This window comes from Lonchura striata, chromosome 1A (assembly GCF_050655825.1).
Source record: "Lonchura striata isolate lonStrDom1 chromosome 1A, ASM5065582v1, whole genome shotgun sequence".
In the NCBI taxonomy this organism is placed as follows: domain Eukaryota; kingdom Metazoa; phylum Chordata; class Aves; order Passeriformes; family Estrildidae; genus Lonchura; species Lonchura striata.
The window spans coordinates 65735406-65759713 of record NC_140741.1 but is presented as its reverse complement, the minus strand read 5'-3'; the positions used below and the strand labels follow the sequence as shown (position 1 = coordinate 65759713).

At 39.4% G+C, this 24308-nt stretch overlaps 1 long non-coding RNA gene across 1 annotated transcript in view; it reads left to right on the top strand.

Moving 5' to 3' along the window:
- The first annotated feature begins 2113 nt into the window (after positions 1–2113).
- Positions 2114–24308, top strand: part of LOC146763511 (uncharacterized) — a 49649-nt gene continuing 27454 nt past the window's right edge. Inside the window, exon 1 of the long non-coding RNA XR_014951814.1 lies at positions 2114–24308. This exon is cut by the window's right edge and continues 21867 nt beyond it. This is a non-coding gene — a long non-coding RNA (uncharacterized LOC146763511).

The following is a 24308-nucleotide window of genomic DNA, read 5'->3' as shown; positions in this document are numbered from 1 at the left end:
CAGCACAGCCTAAAAGGGAAGCTTTTAAGCTGCAGTGAGCTAGATATTTCTGGCTTCAGTTCCACCACATACTGCATTTGTGATTTCAGGATTCTTTCCTACTGTTTGACCAGCTCTGTTTTTTCACAAAACCTGCCTATGGTTGCTCCCATCCTGATAGCTCCAGTTTTGGCAGCAAGGGTTGGAACCTTTTCACCTCTGAGGCTCTGATGACCACCGGCAGCTATATCTGATCTGGGTCCTGTAAACCTACTCTGATAGAAGACTGAAACTCAGACAACTTCTAAAATCACCTAGTGATAATCATGATGCATTACATGAGACACTGAAATGCCCAGAATACACCACAGCCACTGTCTTTTTCAAAAAAATATTAGGCCAAATTGTAAGGTGGTGAGTGTTATTTTTAGGAAGGTCAGTACTTTATTTCATTCAAATTTTTACGTTCCAGACATTTTTAGAAAACAGGTTTTTATTCAGTATGCCCACTCAAGAGAGAACAGACTTGCCATTAGCATGTCCTTATTAAGAAGGTTTTGTAGTAGATTACAAATGGGACTTTTTAGCTGGATTATGTACAATAATATTGACTGATTCAGCTCTGCATCTGCCAGTGCAGTCTTTATTGCACTCTCATTCCCATGATTTTCTGTAATGTGAGTACTCTGCAAATAGCACCAGTCCCTTTGTTCCTGGGAGGGAACAGACCTGCCTGGGGCTTGTTGAGTTTATCAATGTTTGGGTTGTTTCCTCAGAAACATACTGGCAAGTATGGCAAATCTGATGAAAATTATTTACCCACCTGACACAATCATGGAACCTCTCTTCATCTTCTTGGAAAGGCTTTTGGTTGTTTGTTGAACTGTGAACCCTATAATAATGATTGTATTTCTGCAGAAATAATGTTCATTTATCAAGCCAGAAGCTGAATGTTACTCATCTGGGTCCTGTCCTCTGACCTGTTATCAAAAGACCAAACATGGTTCTGTGTTTCTCTTCTGTACAAATGTATATTTAAGCTTTGGAGTTATAAAATATAGGAATTATAGAAAAAGAGAAAAAAAAAAAACAACAGAAAAAAACCTGTTGAGTGTTACTTTCAGATCCATTAATATTTGTTCAGAATGTTTTGCCCAGAAAAGCTGCAGCTGCCCCATCCTTGGAAGTGTTCAAGACAAGGCTGGATGGAACTCTGAGCAACCTGGTCTAGTGAAAGGTGTCCCTGCCTATGGCAGAAGGTTTGGAATTAGATGGTCTTTAAGGTCCATTTTAACTGAAACCATTCTGATTCTATGAAAATGGTCTCTGAATGAGGCTTTATCACAAATTAAGACAGGTACAGTGTATCATACTTGCTAGACAGTAAGAGAACCTATAGCCTCAGCCCAACATTTTCCCCCTCCCAAACAGCATCTCTTTTCTATTGTAAATAGAAAGTTAATTTTCCTCTGAAGCTTCTTATTATAAAATCCAATATTAATTTAAAAAGTTAATTTTGAGAGACTTATAGTATGAACCAAAGGCACAAAAGTCAGCCAATGCATAACTATGATGCATTTGTGAGAATTTGAAAATTTACGATCTTCCAATAGCAAATTTAAATCAGTCAGTGTAGGGAATAATTTAGAGGTTTGATTTTTTTTCCATTTTCCTGTCAGTTCATGTTGACTTCATATTCCAGTTTTTTTGGTATTTACATCTGTTCATCCATTAATAACCAAATTTCATGACTTCATGAGCTACATGTTGGATGTGACCCCGGGTGAGTGTACACAAGGCTCACCAGCAGTCCCTGTGAAGGCTGCAGTGCAGAGCTGAGGGTGTTATTGTGAGATGCCCTTTGGGACCACACTCTTCATTTTATTTCCTCACTTGAGCACACTGTGTTGATTTGACAGGGCACAGTGGGATGGAAATAATTTAGACAAGATGTTGAGTTTTCACTGTCTGAGACCGAAGCTGCCTCTGAGACTGGGCTGGGTTGGTCCCAGCTGCTGCACATTGCTGGCTCACTGACAGCCAGGGAATGTCCCGTACTAGAGCACATTCAAATCATGCTGTTTACTTTAAATATTAACTTCTTGGGGAATGAGAAAAGGCTCAGAGGCAAAGCAAGCTGTGCTTAGCCTCTGTTTGATTTGCAACAGTTGTAGTAGACTTTTCCCTTTGCAGTTGCTCTGCAGCTTGGGGTCTGTTGCATCCTGTATTTCTTTGGGGAGCCAGGTGCTCTGCAGCCAAGACAGGTTTATAAGGGCAAATTTAGTTTGCAGAAAAGATAAGGGATAAAGGAGTGGTTCAAGACCAATACAGACTGAGAAGAGAACAGACAAGTGTGAAGTGGATGGGCACACTGTAAAGGATGAGGCGGGAACAGATTTAATGTTGGCTGGACGACAGGCTACGGAGAAAAAGTTATTTCATCACCATGGCAACTAAAAACCAAGAGAAAAGAGTAAGAGGCAGTGGTGAGTCCTGTGGCCTTACACAAGGATGTGTATTTAAGGATGTCCCACAATGCCTATTTTCATTTACGTTTCTGGTTAGATATTAACTGCAGTGGTTTTGTCCCTTTCCTGCAGTGCAGTGTTTGCACTTCTTGCACATTACAGGCCTGTTTTTGTGACTGATGGATGCTCAGAGCCCACGGAGGTCAGTCAGCAGCTCACAGCACCATATCCCATCCCAGCTGGCAGGTGAAATCTGTTTTATCTTTCTGGTAGTACCAAAAGTTATTATATTTTATTTCACAGTATCTTTAAAATGTTACCTAGGCTTTACCTTTACATGGGAACTGACTCTTCTCTGCATCTCAGCTGTTTCATGCTCTCATGATTCTAACGAGGTCAGAGTGGCTCCTATCCTGTTGTGTGCCAGACAAGATGAAATGTAAGAAAATCCTTCAGTCTGCAATGCTATGCTGTGAGTGATAATCTGTCTCATCAAATTTGGTATGCCAGATGGAAATGAAACTGGAAATCGGGCTTGGCTTGCTTATGGGCAGGTACTGACTGCTGATTTCTGCCAAAGACTGACTAAGAGAAATCCTACCAGCAGCAGTGTGAAGTCAGGCTACAAACCTATGCTCATTTTCCAGAAACCTGAAACACTGCGACATTACGATGCACTATTTATATCTAACCCTCCCTGTTTGGGCACAAGTTTCTAAAAATTGCATCAATGAACCTGGAGCCCGATGTTATTACATTGAAAACACCATTTTGCCACCTAGTGGTGATTTCTCTATTTCTTATATATGCTTTTGCTCCTCCAACTTGCATCTTCTTATCGTGCTGTGAGCTGTATATTGTTCAGGCAGGCAACTCTTCCAAGAAGGCACATAGTAATTTTACTATGAAAAGTAGCTACATGTTCAGCAGAAACTGAAAGTTTGTAGGGATGAATTAACCAACTTCTTTATTTTAAGTATTACCTAGCTTGGAAAGTTTATTTACATGATTTGCATTACTTTGTTAACAATGAAAAGAATTATTCATTTAGCTCTGTTCAAGGTTTCTAGTTAAATGGAATTTTCCAACGTTTCTATCTGCTGTGATTTTCAGTGTAGATAGAGGACTTCACTCTGTAATGTAGCTGAGCAGCATTCCCTACCAAACAGAGTGTTTTAACACTTGAGCTGCAGGAACAAGGCTGTAGGTGCACTGGCATTTTGAGGGGGGCAGATTGCTGCTCTGCAGCCTAGAGAGAAACCCTTCTGAACGAGCAGGATCTCTGAAAGAAGTCTCTTCAAAACCATGCACTAAGTGTGTGATTTACTGCAAGGAGACACTCCCATCTGGGATGTATTTAGTTATAACAAAGCTGTCTTTTGTTTAGCATCACAGAAACAGCTGTGTTTGTCCATAAACCAGAGGACAAAAATGAGAAATAAAATGATGTTATATTATGGTGCATTATATTAGTTAACATGGTTTGATTTTGATGTTTTATTCTTGAGAGGTTGCATGAAACTCACTTCCTGAGTGTTTTGCCAAGCATTTTTTTTTTCATATAAGTCTTTGAATATATGCCAGAATTCCAGTGATTTTTTTTTTTTTTTTACTATAAAGGCTCTTGTCTTACTGGAGAAGGCTAGCTCATTGTTGCTGGTGAAATTACACCTTCATGAGAACAGCATGGTGTTGGCTAAAACAAAGCACCTTATAGAAAGGAAAACATCCAAGACCTCAAATGCTAAGGAAATTATGTGCACTTCTTCCCAAGAAAATGGCCTGTTTCTAGATTTTTCTCAGTCATTGGCACCACTGTATGAGCTAATGAGAAATCAGAATTGTGTATAGATTGTAGCCCTGTGACAGTCTCAGCTTGTGCACTGTTACATCAGCTGGAGGGGCTGAGGGCACCCTCAAAAGGGGGACTCAGTGTGTCAGAGCCATCAGGAGACTGACCACCACACACAAGCCCTCACTCCTCATTTCTAACTGCCTCTTGTTATGTGACATCCTTGTGAATATTCCTTTACAAACAGACTGACAAGGGTTTTCAAGTGAAAGCAAATTACTACTTATGAATTCCCATAAAGTGGAAAAGCTTTATTCAAAGGATTAAGACAAAATTCAGAGGGCAAGAAGACAAAGTTCAGAACTGGATGTAAATTGGCAAAAGCAGAACTAAATTTTTTAAAGTTCCTCAATACATTTCAAAGAAAAATATAAAAAAAATCCTCAGAAAATCATTTTAACTCATGCTGCCAAATATGAATCTTAAATGTATTTATTGTTCAACTTCTACTATATCTCCTCTCTCCCAAAAATTAAAGAATTGCATTTAAAAATAAAGTCAAACTCACACCCAACTTTATTACTAGCAGATCTCATACAAAACCGCTTATTTCATTCATGTTTTAACCTTGGTAAGACTAATACAGATTTTTAGTCATGCCCAATAAGGGTGTTTATATTTATTCAAATGATTTATTTCATGACATCTGTAAACTGTTAAACAATGGTTTCTTCCTTGTGCATATGTCATCATGTGCCAATTGACTGATATAACTCACTGTTTTACTGTGCTTTTGACCCAGGTTGTCATGGTGTAGAAACCTGAAACTATGACCCTTATTTTTCAGCTTCACCTCTTTGGTAAACAGACAGTATTTGGCTTGGCTGAGTGAACTGGGATATTTGTGAACTGGCTTTAATGATCCATCTGTGCAAGTTGTTTTTCAGCAAATTATAGGACCATAGGACAATTCAGGTGGGAAGAGACCTCAGGAAGTCTCTAGTGTAACCTCCTACTTACTCCAAGCAGGGTTAGCTGTAGGGTCAGACCTGGTTGCTCAGGGTTTTGTCCAGTCCAGTCTTTGAACCCTCCCAGAGTGGACATTGAATCCATCTCCCAGTGAGAGCTCTGCTGCTGTTTGATGTCTTCCCTGAACACTTTGACCAAGAGCAGATACCTGGGAGAGCTGGTCAGCCCCATCCACTGCCTGTATTGAGAAGTTACCCCTGAGAATGCCCAGAAACCACTGACTGGTTATGTTCCACAGCTGCCCATCCAGCAGATCTTGGGTCGAGTTCCCCATGAGAACCAGGGTGTGTGACCAGAAATACCCTTAATTTTAAAGAAATCTCTGTGCATTTCTTCATCATAACCAGGGGGCCTGTAACAACAACCCATCACAGTGTCTGTCTTCCCAGCCTCTCTGTTCCTGACCCACAGGCTCTCCACCAGCTGGGCATTCATCCCATATAAGAACTCCATAAATCCAAGCTGTACATTCACACAGTGGGCAACTCCTTCTCCTTGCCTTCCCTGCCCACCTTTTCTGAAGGACTTGCTCCATCTGGTTGCTCCCTCTAGCTCTGCAAGCTGTTCCACCCTGAGTTATTCCAATATTTCAGTGACTCCATGCAGATCTCTGCTTTCTCCTGCTTCATTCCACAGGTTGCAGGTCTTTGTATATTCTTAAATTTGATGTCTCTTTACCTTTCTAATTTATTCTGAAGCATCTCTTGGCCCTGCCTTCCTTCCCCTTTGCTTTCCACCCCATTCAGTGCTGTTTCCCAGAGATTGATATTTCCAACCTTTATGATTTCTGGCTTAAAGCACACCTCACCAGGTGCACCATCATGTGAGCAAACTCTCCCTTGTCTGGCTTTGTCAGGTGGACCCCATCTCTCCCCACAGTCCTCAATCCTCACTAAAGATCCTGTGTTTTTAAAAGCCAAAAAGCCTTTTGATGACACCAGTTGCCCAACTGGGTATTGATTTGCAGGACCATCTTCTCCTTCTCATGTGTTTCCCTTTCACCAGTGAGATTGAGGGGGCATCACCTGGGCCCTGCCCTTCACCCCCATGCCTGCAGCCAGGTACTCACTTCTGACCACCTGTCAACAATAGAAACGACCTTTTTCATGGCTGAAATTAGGTGGTTGTACCTAAAACAAGCTGAGTATAGACTCTCTTAAACACACAATAATTTTAATTTAATGATATTAAATATATTTCTGTTTGATCAAGCATTGAATCTTGGAAAATCAATTGCTTAGAGGTAGCTACAATCAGAAATGCTTTGAATTTCCATCAAGACATTAATCTTTATTACTAGTATTTCTTGATAAATTTATTTTTCTTTTGAATGTTAGGGATAGTATTTCAGCTATCCTTGTAGACTACAGATGGGAAAAGTCCATATATCTCTCTATACCTGTAGGCTTTTCCAGTGATTTGTTTGTATAATTCTACATTTCTACAAATTTCTTCATAGGAAATTACCTTCCTGCTGCTGAAATATCTGTTCCTTCAAGAGTTCCTGCAAGGGAAAATTGTCAGCCTTTGTTGAGAATACCCAACAGGAAATTCTAATGTTTCCATTGGAACTCACTTTTTTTATTGGACCTTGCAAAACATTTCTTGAAGAAATCTTCAGCTCCACCTGACATAACACTTTATGCTTTGTGTCTTAAAATACAGTTTGCAGTGATAATTATTTGCTAACAAATTAACTCTATGCTTTCAAAACACCTCTGCAGTGCCATTTAATAGTGTCTTGGCTTCCCACTAACTTCAGTAGTGAGTGGGGTTTTTACAACAGCATTTGTTCTCAGTATTTTACCTCTCTTCTCTAATTACTTTTGCTGTTAAAATGGTCACATTGTCAAGTCTTGCTTAAAATTCACAAACATTCATTGTCTGCACAAATGCAACAAAATCTCAGCAATAAAACGCCTGTTGATTTTATAGCCTTGAATAAAACACTATACTTCTTATTTTGCATTATTACAATTTTTACATTGTTCCAAAACATGCAGAACAGCTTATTTTTGTTATTGTTTTTTAGTATTTATACCGAATATTTAATATATATTCCAAGTTATAAAATTAAAATTAATCTTTGTAGGTTTTAAGTTTAGAAAACCATATGGCAAAAAGTTAGCAAAGTAACAAGGGTGTCTAGCACAGAGCAAACTACACAGTCTTCTGTAAAATAATTATTTCATATTAATATGTGGGAGATAGGAAAGAATAGCTAGGAGAAATAAAAAAGTGTGTCTTTCTTCTACACTTCATCACTTTATGTAAAAGCACATATAAATCCAGCTAGCAGTAACTAGTGAATAAAGTTCCAGGGGGTGTTTGACTGGCCACTCTTTGCCTGTGTAAGGCTGGAAAGAGATTTCACAACTAATAAATAATAACATTCATGATTAAGAAATAGTTTAAAATGTGTAATAGCACAGAATGAGGCTCTCTGCCCACAAAGGAGTTAAGTTTAGGTACGACAGTGTGTGTGTGACACCTATAAATGTAATGTAAGATGTGTGCATCTTGCCTTCCCCTTCTGCAAGCACACGAAATGAGTGCAGAGATGGGGGAACAAAATTCAGGGCCAGTCACTTTTTCTTACATGTAGATCACTTGTTGTTCTAAAGTGCAACAAAATTGGTGCTCCATGGTTTCTAGAAGAGCAGTAACCAGCTGGACCTGTCTCAGACCTGTCTGGTTGGAGATGAGAAATTCTTGTGCAGACAGAGAAGGGATCATTAGGAGAAACAACCTGGCCTAATAGTAAGGACATTTAGAGAAGCCTAAACAAGCAAGCAGGAATTGTTTGTTTTCTTTTCAGGGCAGAAAAGTCTGCTTGCTTCAGGAGCAATTTTACCTCATCTGCTGCTAACGGGATTGCAGTAGCAGTTCCAATTTTTTAGCAGCGTGAATAAAATTTAACTTTAGAGGATTGTTGTATATTCCCAAAGGTCAGCAGTACCAATGTTCTCTTCTTTCAGGGGAGGGACTAGTAAGGGTAGTTGGTGGAAAACTCTAGCTTTCCTCAGGGATGCACTGAACTCAGGTATTGATTCCTGGGGCTCAGCCACCTGCCCTCAGTCCCTCTCCATGCCCAGCCTCTCCCAGGCTGCCCTGGAGTCTGCAGCCACAAACTGCTGCATCACGTTGGGATGCTCACACAGCTCCTGCTTACACTTCCCATGTCTGGCTCTCTCAGCTTTATGGCTTGGGGATCTGATTAATGTGGATGTCTTCACTAGTAGTAAAATAGGAAGATAAAAAAGACACTTAGGCTTGCTTGTTAGCTTTTTCCTTTCATCAATCACCCTCTGCCTTCACTATATGTTGTCACTGGACTTCTTAAGCTCTGATTATCCTTCTTTTTTATTGTTTTAGGCCTCAGTCATCAAACTCGCAATTCTGGCAAGAGTAGTAGTTTGAAAGAATTGGTTTTAATTTAAAAAGAAGTTTTGCAATAGGAATGCTTTATTTTAAATGCTTTCTAGCAGCCAGCAACTTTGGAAAATGTTGCCTTCCCCCTCTGCTTTAAAAGCAATAATTTATCATAAGAAGAATTGCCTATGAATTCTTAATATGCAGGCTTTATGGAAACCAACTTAAAATGCTGAGCAGATGAGAATACTAAGGTAGGATTATGCCACATAAGGAAAAGCAGTTGGAAGACCAAAGATTTATTTGAGCATGGAGGCTGTGACAAAATTAAACATCATATGTCCTGTTTGTTTTTCCAAACATCACATCTGCAGTTCCCCAATCACTCTGCAACTACTAGAGGCAAGAGTGGCTTGTTATAAGCAGCAAAGCAGAAATGTTTGGGATCTAGCAGCTCCTTTTGAACAAGAAAGCAGCACTCTTAAGGTGTAGCTATAATTTTAGCACTGTTACTGTACACTAAATCCTGCCTCCCAGAAGGATGAAAGAAACCCCAAATCTCTTATCTCTCATGAAGCAGGCACCTGTAATAGGTACATGTCTTTAAAACCTCACACTGTCTCCTGCTTGCTCATATCAGAGAGAAGTGAGCTGTTCCCTGCACTGGGATATTTGCAGTGCCTCTGAACTCTGTCTTTCCTTAATGATAGCCACAGGGAAGATTAAATAAACCAGGATTGTTATATAGATATTATATGTTTAAAAACTCTCCATGATACTTAGATGTAAATCCACCCTCTAAATAAACAAATAGAAAATTTGATAGAAACACTATGTCATAAATGTGTATTTACTAATGTTTATCTTCAGTGTTTGTGTCTGCATGCAGAACTATCAGCTCATGTGGCATTACTTTCCTTGCTTCTTCAGTCCCTATAGCTTTGAAATCTCACAGCAAAACAAGAATAATATTTTGAAGATATGTTGAGTTATGGGAGGAAAAACTCATCCAAGCAGGCAAGTTTGTAATTTAAGAAATATTTTACAATCTTTGTGTATGTGTGTAGTTTATATTTGCTTTTTAAGGAACAAAAACAAACAAGCAAAAACCCCCAAACCTAATGAGTCATGAAAATCCCCAAACCCTTTGGTTACAGGAATGAGAAGCAGGTATTCAGTTGGATTAAATTCTTTTGGTGAGGTAGAAACAAAAGGGAAGTCTGAAACTTCAACTGAATTACTCTTTAATTGCAGGGTAGAAATGTTAATGTAAATGATCGACTGTTTATATTACCATGTATATGTATAGTATGTATATTACAACTCTTTGTGCTAAAGTCACAGGTAGAGAACAGCTTATCTCATACAAAAGTGTCACAGATGCTTTGCACTGAAGGACTTTCATCACTCAAAATACTCCCTTCCCTTTAGTACAATACTTGAATAAAACTGCTTCTTTTTTTCATTTACCAAATTGAGCACAAATACACTCACCTCAGTCCAACCTCAAAATGATTTTATAGATTACATGGTTGTTTGGAAGTTAGAGGTTTATTAGAATGAAGAAAAGCTCATAAAAATAACTGTGCTTAAAAGTGAGTGCAGAAGTAGGTGTAAATACATTTTTCTATTTCATGCATAAAGTAGATGCTTTTGGACAGGTTATCTCAAGAGACAACTACACTAAGACAGGAAATATCCCATAAGCTTGCAACACCCTTTGTATTTTATGAGATTTACTTCACAACTGAGCCATAAAGTATCAGTCTTTTGGGACTTACCCTTTCTCATGTTTTTAGTTTAGCAGTAGTTCTACTTGAAAGCAGGATATTTTTCTCTCCTGTAGTCCTTAATGACAGCTGTGAATGTTTACTTGGAGAGGCATATTCATATGGGTATCTCTCTGAAACTGCAGAGTAAAAGGAAAACAGAAACTGGGGACCCCTTACTCAGAGTAAGAGAGGAAAGAGGCCAATGTATCTCAGTTTCAAATTGTCTGGATCATTCCAAAATACTCTTGAAAAATTGCAAAAGATATCTTTTTGCCCTCTGTCCCCAGCTGTACATAGCTCTCACCAGCTATTGTTGATAATCTCTCTCAAACCAAGACAGGTGTCAGAAGAGAGCATTTCACCACATTTGAAAAAGGAGTTTACATCCAATAAAATACAAGACAGCTGCTCCAGAGCACTAAAGCAGCTTCCTCAGAGCAGCCTGTGTTTGAATTGCAACTTTCTGCAATGTGATGTGTTTAGAACTCAGCTTTGCCCTCTCACTTGTTTCCATCTGTTATTTTCCCATATCTCAGATCTGGGTTTCTGAACTCTCAAGGATATGGACAGATTGACTAGGCCCTTGGGCTCTGCACACCTTTGTGGCACTGAAAACCTGCAAATGTCAAAGTCATCAGGCTTGGTGGCATGCTGGAACTGCCCTATAGCCTCAACACAGTACTGCATCTCAGGATCATTTTAATTTTTGGGGATCCATATTTCTAGCCTGATATATGAAATCTGTCTCCTTGCTATTCACATTGGATACAGCAGTGTTGGCACAATTGTTCTGTATACACTGCACTGGAATACAGAGATGAAATTTGGGGATTTCAAGTATCTTAGAATATTTGTTCAACAGAGCAAACACTAACAGTCCTTTTAAAGTTCTGCCCCGGGATCAATTGCAGAATGTCACAGCTGACTCACCAATGCAGGATTGTAATGGCATGTTGTAAACAGACAAAATCCCACCCAGCAGCTTGTTTGCATATTTAGAGAATACTGATCCAAAACCTTTTTGATTACAATTGAGATAAGAAGGAAGATGTTTAAAGGAGTACTTTTTGTGAAAATACACTCTAGGATAAATTTAGCACTCAGTAAACTCCAAATGAAATCTTTAAACCCAGAATTGTTAAGCTCAAGATCAATCAACACTTGAGGTTTCTAAGGTAATTCTTGCCTCTGAAATTCTGAAAAATGTTTGATTCAGAAGGATAGAGGTGTATTTCAGATGAGCTGGTGAAAACTTTTCTGTAGAATGAAGCTGTGAATGTAGGCTGACAGTGAATAAATCCACTTTCATATGTTGAAACCAAAACCAAACTACAAAAGCTACAATAATTGTTGTCTATTTTCACAGCTGCAGACACTGTTCTGGAATCATTGCTGTGCCCTTCAGGGTGACAACCACCCCCCTGCCCATGGCACCCCAAGCAGTCAGGCTCACACATGCCAAGTGTGACTGGAGTTTCTCAGCCAGGAATCCAATCTGCAAAATACAGACATCATATGTGGACGTAAATAAAATAGTGTGCTTGTGCTAATTATCTTGTGATAAGGAAGATTTCAGTTAAATTCCCTGTGGTCATCATGGGATTCCACTTTGCTGCCATATCTGCTGAGCATTAAGGTGTGAGTGGTTCCCCTGGAATTGGTTACTCCTTCCTACCTGTGTGCTTTCCCTTCTGGTCCTGGCAGGAACATTTGCTATATGGCCCTAGAAGGTTTTCATATGGCCCATAAACCTGAGCTAGAGGGGAGAGAGGGAAGAAAGTGAAGAGGCAAAGATAAAGGCTGGAACATCTCTTGCTATTTGCTCCTGGAAATACAAGAGCACAAGAATATCTACCTGTGTAGGCTCTTTGTAGGTAGAGAGATGGGCATCTCCAAAAAGAGGTTTTAAGATTCCTTATCAAATGTATCTACTAATATCTTTAGGTTATCTTTAAAGTGCTTATCCCTCCCCATTGACTGAAGAAAAATCATGGGGAACAAATTCAGAATATACAGCTAATTTATGGATTTATAAAATAGTTGAAATATTTGAAAATAGTTGAAATAGTCCCTACAGGATTGTTTTTCTGTGTTAATGTGTTCCTACACTTTTTTTTTTTTGTTTTGAAATCTTGATAATTTGTTTAGTAAATGGCTGTTGCAAGGATCAAAGAGTTAAAGTATATTTAAAACAGATCTTTGTGCTGCTTTTAAGCTAACGTAGTACATTCATGGAGATTCCTGCTCATAAAACTTAATAAACTGCCTCATTCCTTGGACAACATACAGTTCCATTACACAGATGGAAGGTACATCACATCAATGATACCCAGTGAGCTGGAGCATGACTTGCACTTTCTCATGACCAAAGCAGAAGAGTGAATCACAGAGCAGCCCTGTCACTGAACAGCATCTCTCTTGCACCACTGCTTGCACTCTGCCTTTTCATGGCCTCTGCACTGGATGGACATCCCAATCCCACCTGAGTGAGGATCTTTGCTCAGTGCTCAAGACCTGAACCATGACTGGTCAATTTGCTCAGTCCTGAGGACCTCAGCAAGTTTCCTCTGGGCAAACTAATCTCTGAGATGGCTTTCCTGGTCCCTCTATAAGCAAAGAAAAGGACATTTCTGGCTGTTATTCATCTCAGCCCAGAGGAGCTGTTTGAAAGAGGTCAGATTTCTGCCTCTGCCTTTCTTCTGGGAAGCATAAATTTCTCTCCATTGACTATACAGTGAAATAGGAGTTCCCATTCAGTGACCCTCCCTTAATAACTTCCCTCCAGGCACAGCTTTATTTCAGGACCACATGTAAAAAGACAAATATAAGTTAATTTAAACTGGCTTTCAACATAGGGGTTGTTGTCCATGGGTCACACGATGTAGGATTTATCTTTCATAAGCCATATAATAAAATGATTTTTGCAAACTAGCAAAGCAATTAATCAAATACCAACCACTATCAGATCCTGAGAGCTTTTTTTTCAGAAACATTGAGGAGATTAACTTCACAACACTTTCAACTGATGTCTGCAGCCATGGGCATCACATAAGTAATATGGGTTCTCATTATAAGGCAGGAGGATGAATAGGCTGCAATACAAACCCAGGGTCCATTTTGCTGTTCCTGCTGGCAAAAATTCCCCCTCATAAAGCAGAGAATGATGAATCAATGCACTGGGTGCGGGAGAGCTGGAAATAAACACTGTTCCTTAGATTTTGGGTTAAATTAGGAAATGAAAAATTTCTTTTAACAATTTTGGGCCCTGAAAATAACTTAATTTATCCTTTTCCAAGTAAATCTCCTAAGTGTTCTCAAAATTTATCATTAGAAATCATTGCAAAAAATGGGAAAATATTTAGTTGACCTATAAGCTTACAAAATTGGACTGAGTTGATTTGACAAGGGTTACTTCAGCCAATTTTTAGAAGATGTACAGTGGTGTCTTGGTTTAGACATTTTGTTTTAGCTTCTATCAAGAATATTTGTTTCTAAATATAGAAATGTTTTTCATATTTTATAAAAAATATTTTAGCATTTAAAATGCTTCAGTCACTTTTCACAGAATCATAAATATAGTTAAAATAGAGACTCTACTGCCAATTACAAACACCGGCTGTTGAGAGCTGACATCAGAAACTGGCAAGGTACTGACTGACCTTACTTTTCTCTGTTAAAAAAAGGAGCAACAAATAAAAAAATCCTGTATTTTAGACCATGTGTGGTTATGGGCTGCAGTGTATTGACTTCCTGCTTTTGTCACTAGAGAGCAGTGTATGCCTACTGAGTTACATATTTCTCATACAGCTAACCCATAGATCTCTCCTTATCTATTAGTATTAATTTAAATTTCTCCTCAAGGGTGATGCAGGATTTGCAGAAGGAGTTATAGAATAGCATATGTTAAATATATAAAGTATTATTAGCTGCTAGTTGGTAATTTTTTTGTGAAAATTATGAGCTTCAGAATAGAAAAGATGGAAAAGGTGCAGACCTTGTGATGCTCCATTTATGCAGGCTCACAGAAAATCAATTGGTTAAAATGTAATTCCTCTGATTTATATTATTATAGTGGGAGGAAAATATGTCCCACAAGTCTATGAATTCCTGAGCCTTCTTAGAAAGTAAAATGTAACTATCACAGGTCAAAGGGAGAGCAAGGTTGTTTATACTCACCTCCTGTATTTAATGCCCTATTCCTTTGAAAAAGGCATTGCTCTGATCAGGACTGAGATAAAGAGCATTGTGCTTAAAAAAAATTACTGTCAGTCCATTACAACATGTTGAATAACCTGATTTAATTGACTTCAGCAGTTCACTCTCTCTGTTTTTAGAAGTATTTTGAAGTAAACCTCTCTTGTTTAATGCATATGGAAGTAAAAAAAAAAGCTGTCAGCTAGGAGGGGACTCAGGTCTGCCTTCCCACTGCCCATCTCTGCCCATCTCTGAAATTCTTGTTAAAGCAAAATTAAAGATCTCTGCCTTCCAGAGCTTTACTCAAACAACTCACCACTCTGATGAGAAGCTGGCTGCAATTCAAAGATTGCACATTTCTGATGAACACCATTAAAACAAAATGCAGAGAAAAATAATGCCAGCATCATTACAAGAGACACGGCTGAACAGATGGGTAAACTTCTGCCAGGAGAACCTCAGGAACCAGATCAGTGACTTGGCTGCAGGGAGGGAAAGGGAGGAAGAAAAGAGGATAAAGGAGAAGAAAATAACATAACTTCATGGGAATCTTTCCTAGTTCAGAGCAGTGAGCAAAACTACCTTCCCTATTATTTTGGAGAAAAAAAATACATTATGGAATTTATTATTTGGTGTCTCCCTTCTTTTGGTGCCTCAGGAGTTCAAAGTAGTTTAATAGATTCGAACACCTAAATATGAGGGTAAATATAAATACTTGGGGATTTTTATTTTTGTGTTCATTGGGGTTTCAGTTTTTTAGGCCAAAGTGATGCTCTCTAGGGAAGCATAAACCTGATGCCAGGACATGATTGCTGCTCAGGTTTGATTGGATATAATGTAAGGATATTATGTTAAAAATAGAGGTAACAAAAAATATACAATGGAAAACTTTTAGGTGTTAGAGAGAGGCTGAGCATAAGAACTTGTGCTGCCACTGATATTTTCCCTCCTGGGATAAATTGCATCCTGCAAGGGGACATCTGCAGCCTTTTTCTTCTGTTGCCCTGAGTTTTCTGAGGATTCTTCTGGGAGAAGTTGTTTCTCCTCCAGGGATCTTCTTCAGGTCTTATTTGCCATTGACTATATAAATGTTATATTCTCCCACCCGACAATCATTTATGGGATCATCCAGAGGAAGTACATACCTGAACTGACAGTCACCACTATGAATGGAAATTTCTTCCATGAGCAGGAAAAGAGGGGAATCACCAATAGCAGTTTAAATCCATATTTCAAACAGTAATGTTAGTTAAGTCACTGTGCAATACAAATGGGAGCTTGTGCTTTGAGTCCAGGCTCCTTAATTTCTGGTAATTTCAGAATAAGAGTAGCCCACTGCAGTCACATTTTCATTTTTTTTGTCTGATGACACCCTAGTGCTGTTGAAATGAGGGAGATGTAAGTCAAAGGAGAAGCAAGAGCACAGCTTCCACTGCTGACTGCAGCACTTCTATACACATCTTAATCATATGCTCTCTGAAATGTTTCTCTTAATTTCCCTTGTGACCAGCTCTTTTGAAGTTTTAATATGTGACCTGTTGCCATCTACTTGATTAGCTCTTTTCTCCCTATTTGCTCTTTTTCTATGCTCTTTGGAACATTATTTTTCTTAGTCCTGGCTATTTTAGTCTCTTGATGTAATAATGAAAAATATTCTCAGGAACCTGTTCTTTCATCATACTTATGTTATGCAATAAACTTATATGGTTTATCTAGGTCAGATGGTCTACTAAAATTGCATTCAAATGAACAGATAAATGTGAACTTCAGGCAGGTCATTTATTTCAGCTCAGAATGCTACACTGTGCTACTGTGTACAGTGTGTTTTAACTAGAGCTGGCCAAAAGAAGTGAAAATCATGTCAATGATGTCTGCTTCCATTTTTCAAGGATTTTGGTTTTTTCAGAGGGTTGTTTTCTTCTGTTTTCCTGGTGGTTTGGGGGGCTTGTTTTGTTTGGGGTTTTTGATAGGGAAATAGTATAGATCTGCACCTAGCTTCAAAGACAAAAGAATTAAGGAAAAGAAAGTAAGAAAATTCACAATAATTTCTGAGAATTCATACTTTATTGCTTAAGCAAAATCAATAATTTCTAGCAGCATAGTATCTATAGAGTAAAACTGAGCTATTTTGATTCTGTACACCTGAAATAAGTTGAGTATATTTCACACAACTCATTTAACTGGGGCTGAAATGAAAAGCACTAAAGTCACTTCTAAAACAGAGGGAAGTAAGGAGAGAAGTCTATATTTATATTGCTTTGAGCTGCACATGGCAACTGACCCCACTGTCTGTCTTGTTTTCATTAAGTAACCTCACCTTAATAAGCTTTTTTACTGACCTATAGATCTTTAACATAATAACAACAGCCCAGAGGTACTGGCAAAAAGAAGGTCAATGTGTGCTTTCTCATTCAGGTCTGAATATATATTGATGGCATTATTTTATAAAGGCACCAAACTAAATAGGCAGCAAAGTGGCCTCTGGCAATGAAAGTGGTAAAATGGAATCTGGGAAGGCTCCATACACACTTGAAAGCTGTGCAGCTTCCAGTCAGCCCAATAAATTCAGTTTCAAACTGCATTCTAGTTATAAACAATTAAGCAAGTCAGTAAAAAATAACGACTATATAGACTCTATATAAGTATGATAATCATGCAGCTGGAATTGCTGAGAAGACACTTCTAGAGAAATGTGAGTTTGTAATTCCAGGAGAAATCTCAGCCACTGCAGTTTGGGGATTGCTTATGTTGTCACTGATCATAAGAAATCAAATCATATATAAGCATAAACCACTCCATGCCATTTGAAATATATTAATGAGATTTGGAAGACATTAGAAACATTACATGGTTTATGGCTGTTTTCATCCATCTCCTTGATGGAGTTTCCCAGAAGCCTCCATTGGCCTGTTTGTGGCAGAGCTAATGAGAACTGATGTCTCTGTGTGCTTCTGCCTGAGCCCAGCTGAAATGAGTGTGTTGGGCCTCTGGGCACTGGGCTAACAGCTTGTTTTTGGAAGGAATGAGAAGTGTTCACCTCCTGCCTGCCTTTAATACCACCTTTTGTGGCACTCAGATGCACAGGTTGTAAAATGTTGTGGCTGTATGGCCTCTGCTCGTGGCTGATACCAAAGTCAGTGGGCCAGTATTTGCTAATACAGACAAATTTAATGTGTTGTTAGTGGTGTTTGGGTATCTCTGAGCACCAGCCAGCTCTGAAGGAGGCAAAGGAAATTTCCTTCTCTGTTTGGAATTTGTATTTTCATGGGAGAGCAGCACAGGTCTGGTTTGAGTCACAGCTTTAGGATGTTTCTGGGCTTGTACCAAAAAGCCTTTATAAGACAGAGAATGAAATATTTAGTTGGAAACAGATGGGTACATCAGGCTGTGCTCTGTGAACCCGGGAGGGAAATGGAGCAGAGAGATTGGAAAGGAATTGGAAGTTAAGCTTCATATTTCCTCATGCTTTTTTCTTCCTTATGAATTCTCTGACTTAGCAGTGATTATAAAATTAACTTGCATCATATGAAGTTTATGAAGTTTAACTTTCTTCAGTTATTTAATAGAAACTACTCAACCAAAGAATAAATTTGACCATGATATGACATAGTTAATGCAACTGTAATTAGCTGATATCCAAACAAGTAGAAGCTGGAAAACATCAGAATATTGAAATGAAAAATCACATACAAAAATGAGATAATTTTCATTTGTAGGCTTAAAACATATACTTTTATTTCTTCGAAATAATTTACAGATTTTACATTTGTATCTGTATCTATTACTCCTTCCTTCCTTCCTTCCTTCCTTCCTTCCTTCCTTCCTTCCTTCCTTCCTTCCTTCCCTCCTTCCCTCCTCACTCACAGGGAAGAAATAAACAAGTCTGGCTGCAATCTTCTTTTGTTAGAAGATATTTTTTGTCCTTTTTTATTGCATGTCAACTTTACAAATACAGTGTTTATGGCTTTAGCACAATATTATTACACATCTGTGTTTTATTGGCTGTTATGAATTTCTCTGTGAAAAGCAAATGAGGCTGGAATATTAAGTCTAATAACATTATTTATCACTGATTTTGATAAACTGTTCTTGTAAAAATGTTAGTCACTTCAATTCATCGAGGACTAAAATAAACACTTCATTATAATGAATTAAAAACAAATCAAACAAAAGGTTTGTCTCAAAAAATGCCCCAATTTTATCTTTTCACCACATTGTTAATAGTTTCTGCTTATATCTTTAAGAAGCAGGTCACTATTGACTGGCTTGTGAGGCAGTTTGTAATGGTATTTTATGCTTCTCACCAAAACTGCTAGAGAAAAGCTGCAAAACCTTTTTTTTCATAAATGAATTGCTTGATCAAAACAAAATTCTAAGTTCCTGTATTCCAGCCCCAGCATAAAAGGTTTTTTTCTCCAAAACAAAATGCCACTCCAGAGAAAGCCAGGAGGAAAAGAGTAAGAGCAGAAAGGCTGAAACTGGCCAGTTTCATGGTGGAACTGAAGATGGAAGGGGGATCTAGGTCTGGATTTGGACACGTAGAGACACCAAGTGGGTTCTGGAGCTGCCCAGGTGTGCACAGGGCAGCAGCCCCTGAACCTCTCTGTTCAGGGGGGGCTGGAAAGGAATTCAGCTTGGGCTGAAGCTCTGAAGATGCCATCAGGGACCTGCTCAGCTGCCCAAATGCTGGGTCTGACACTGTGGGGGACAGCCTCAAGCACACAGAAGCTCATGGGCTGTGTCCTGGGGCAGGATGCCCCTTGGCTTTGCCTGTGGGTTTGCTGATCAAATCCTCAGAGCCGTCCATGCTCACAGCTGCCCATGTCCCGAGGAGCAAAAACACTGTGCCAGGTGTATAAAGAGCATGGTAAGGCTCAAAGCAATAAAATTGTATGAATGTGAATGTGGTAGTGGGGGCCTAGAACCCAAGGGGGCAGTTCTGCCAACACACAGCATAAATTTATTTGGTGATTTCAGCAATCCCATCTACAATAATGCATCTACAACGTCTAGCACAGAAGGAGCAACCTGTCAGTTACGGTTTTCTTTATCAGAGCATGAATATTATTCCCAAAAATGCTTTTTGCTTGAATTTACTGATTTGTGACAGTTCCTACTTCTCACACATACACAAGATTTTATGTATATAAAGCAGATTTGAGAATTTAATAACCGAGTTTTAAAGTCCAAGTTGTCTACATCTCAAGGAATTTGTAAAAATTCATATTTTAAGCTCTCTTGAAATTCTATCACCTTTTACTTTAAGAAGGCATGGAAATAAGAAAGCGAGAAGGTGATATAAAAAAATAAATATTCATGCTGTAGTATATTAGTCAATGCTTCAGTACACTGCCAACATATTTAGAAGCAATAAAACTCAGGTGACCTGGAAAGGAGATGAACCTTGCTCTTGTCTAACCTTGATTTCATGCATGGAGAGAAGTGCTCTTGCCACACGATAAAACATGTTCTGGTACTTCCTTGGCAAGATCATTCATAACTGCAACTCATCTCCCAAATTGTTGTCTCCTGAATTTTTAAAAAATGAACCTAATCCACTGTAGAAACAAGGTTGCAAGTGGCTTTGTTCCATTGCACTGATGGCAGAATAAGGAAGAGGCAGTCTTCATATAATTAAAAATCTGCAAATAAAAAGACTCAGTTCAGCACTGGTTTAGGATTGCATCTAGAGGAGGCTGCTGAGGTCATTGATTTTATTTTTAACTGCTAACACATTTGTTTCAACTATAGAAGCTGCTTCTCAAAAGAACTCTGAGAATAAATATTCTTATTCAATGCTTTCTTTTTAAAAATAAAACCAAGAAGCCTTGAAGATTAAGCCACTTTCAGGGCTATGTTCTCCTTTTTTTCATGGCTTGTCTAGCTGGAGCCTCAAAATCAATTAACTGAAAGGTCTTCATCACCTCTGGAATTCCACTCATTCACATCAGTAATTACAGAAGGTCTCCATGAGGCAGTGGTTTCTCAAAGAGTTAATTGAAATACAGGAATAGCTTAATACTGATTCAGCAGACTTAGCTCTAAACTTCAAAAGAATTGTGATTTACCATTCGGTTCTTTGTCTATTTAAATTAATCATGTTGCTCAAAGGCAAGGGAAATGAAACATTGAAGGCCTCGTAATCATTCTAGCATAAATGTTAAAATTCATTAGTCCTTTGAGACACAAATTCTGAACTTTTAAAAATTTTTTTAAAAATATTTGTTTCACAAAGTATCAATTTCATCTCTCTTTCCTGGCAAACATAGGACTTGCCCCCCAAATCTCTGAACTGTACACAACATCTAGGTTTATTAATATTAAATACACTAATGTAGGAGAACACCCCAGGGCCTGATTCAAGTTTTATAAAGGTAATACAAAGCTTATCAGATCTATGGTTTACCTACTCCTGAGATGGACTAGGCTGCCTGGCACAATTCATGATTCATAACTTCAAATAGATACCTACCACTGCTTTAGACAGCCTGAGATTTGGCAGCAGTTTATTTCAACACACATGAAATGAATCCATTTCACACCTGCACTGTGAACTTGCATTCTGATCCCCAGATAGGCAAAGAAAGAGATTTCACCCCACAGCCTTCCCTGGATCTGACATGCAGTATGTTCCTGTTGCACTGCTGAGGAGGACTGGCATTATGCCCGCCTGTTATGCTCTGAAATGATGAGAGGGTTGAGAGAGTTTAGTGTCTGTGTGTGTCTCCTCTCCTTTTCCTCTCTAGCCTGCTCCATGCTGTAGCACACAGCAGTGATTCCTTGCTTGGTTGTGTGAGCCAGTGGGTCCACAAAAACCATGGACCACACTGACAAATACAGTCCCAAGCTGCACTGTCCCACGCAGTGCAAACCTGCTCCCTTGGGCTGACTCTGGGGCTGGGAGTCTTCCCAGCCATCTTCCCACTTGGGAAAGATTGGAAGGATGTCTCCAATGTGATATCTGGCAGAAGGATCTACCTCGTCTTGCAGAAATGTTAAAAGTGGCCCAAAAACCCAACTCTCTCTATGTCTTATTGATGTCTTCTACAAAGTGATTCTGTTTCTCAGTAAAGACTCACAGGGTAGGCAAAGACAGCATTTCCTCACTTTTCTATAGGGCACATTTAACTCTTTCCTATATGTTACAGTGAGCTCATGGGCACTCTGTGCTCCCTTCCTCAGGACTCTGTGACTCTGATCAAGATAACCCTGGACGCCTCCTTCCTGCCCCAACGGGGTTGGCAGAGAGCCAGGGAAGCCCAGCCTGTCCAAAGTCTGTATAGACCCCTGACATTTCCTGTTTGTTCTCTTTTGCCCTGCTCTCCCCATGGACATCACAGAATAAAGATAGCTGAACCAACGTATATCAGGGTAAGAGGCTCTTTTGGGAATCTTTGCCATCTCCTGATATTCCTCCCCTCACAGCCTTGGATCTCTGGGCTAGCCTGATATACAGGGGGCTGTGCGAGGAGGGGAACATCACCTATAGAAACCCTCAAGAAGGGTAGTTGCTAGTTTTCTCACTTAGATGTGCAATCTCCTCTTACAGCTTTCAGGATGAGGAGATACGTGTAATTAGATATTTATCTTGGAGCAAGTGCAAAGTCTGCTGCACCTTTCACATTCTTTGAAGTGAGAAGGGTCAGTTTGTAGCACCATTTCCTTAGTCATCATTTTGTCTGTGTTTTCTGTAAATAGGAGCTTAATTACTAGCTTTTGATTATTAGTAACTGTCAGTGCAGGACAATTCTGTTGTGAAAAAGACTGGTAAAATGATCCTTTACTCAACAGCACAGCGCTGAGTTCTCACAGCAGTACTTCAGTGATTAAGACTGTGATTTTCAAAGTAACTCCAAACCACCATTGAATTGAATCCTAACCCTCTTAGGATCCTTTGAAAATCTCAGCCAGAGATTACACCTCCATGTTTTTTGATTTTAGTATCAACTACAGAACCACCATGGCTCAGATTGACTCTTCTGTTTTCCCTGCTGCTGGCAGACCTGGTTTGGACCAGTGGCAATTGCATGATTTTGGAAACCTGTGGGAGTCATGGAACTGTACAGATGCACTTCCAGGTGTGATGGGAAGAGGCAGGGCTGATACCTGTCCCTGTCCCCGTGTTTGCTGAGGAACCCTATGCATTGTCCAACATACGAAATGGAATTATTAACTCTCAGTCAGATGACTCTCAAGACATTGTTTACTGTAAAACTTACTGCAGGAGTGCCACCAACCAACATCCCCTGCTCAGGTTTACCAGGGTGTAGAATGCAGCACAACAGAGCCCTTTGGGGTAAGCTAGTGAGGAAAGTCAGGGTGCATCATTTGATGAAGGGCACATTTACTGCAGTAATCAGGAGTGCTCTTTGCAGAGCATTGCAGGAGTGTGGCATAACCAGCTCCTGAGAAATATGGGTCTCTGAAAGGCTGGCTGGCCTCGTGGTAGTGCTACAAATGTGCTGTCTCACTCCAGGCTGGAATCTCATTTCTCCTTCCCTTGGATATTTACACTCTTTCAGCCTCAGCTCCTGATCTACAGTTCACAGATGATCCTGCAGTTGTTATCAGCTGCTTTTTCGTTGTTCTCTGTTTAACTACATGACACAACTGCTTTTGTTGCAGTTTAAATGCCACCTATCACAACCATTTTAGGACTGAAGTTTATAAATACAGTTTTTTGTGCAGCAAGTCATTAAACTTAAGCAATTTTGAGAGGTTTAGAAAAACCTAAAGAGTGTAGTTCCTTCCTTGTTTTTCCCTTTTCTTCCACAGGAGAAAATTTGTCTCGTGCCGTGCTGGAGAAATGGAAAACAGAGATGGCAAAACAGCCATCACAGCTCCAAAAACTGCAGTGCTGGAGCACACAGAGCCTCACATGGCAGTAAAACCTATCACAGGGTCACAGCTTTGCTCTAGGTGCCTCCCTAGAGCCTGAACCTTCCAACACCAGCTTGGCCTTGCTCTTTGCTTTCACAGGTGACCACCACCCTGTGAGGTGGAGCAGTGGGGACATCAGAGTGGTGCTGCTCTCTGAAATTTCTGTCTGCCTGCATGGTCTGGGTGGAGAGGATTCCTCCCAAATCCAGCCTGGAAGCACTGGCCCTGACCCAGGTCCTGGCATGTGGACCATGCTGCAGTTGCCTCTATTTCATGACCCAGAGATAGAGAGCTGCTTATTTATCTCTGAATTGGATCATGCTTCCTGCTTTCTTTCTACTTATATCCCACACACAGTTTGTTGTTTTGTTATTTTTTTCAGCAAAGTACATTTTCTCCTAGGATATGAAATAAAGTACATCTCTATTTACCTGAATTCTGACATTGTTAACTTTACTTAGCAAAATTTAATTTTTTGGGGAGAAAGGAAAAGAAGACAGTATTCAATTAGTAATAGGTACAGCTCATCTCATTTTATGAGCTGAGCTTTTACTTGCTTAGAACAGAGTTAAACCTGGGCAATGCCGGGCATCCAAAGCTGGTCAGGCTCTTTTGAGGGAAGAGCAAAAGGAGCAACCAGTTCTAATCACCTGAGTATTTTCCCAGTAGTTAAATACTCTTCGAGAGCTTAACCTGTGCACTGGACTGAATAAGTTATTCAGAAAGGTCACAGATATTTCATGGCTTACAATCTTTTCTCTGCTCTGTTTTCTTTACAGGTATCACAGAGGTAGATTAGAAAATGACCAGGTCATATAGAAA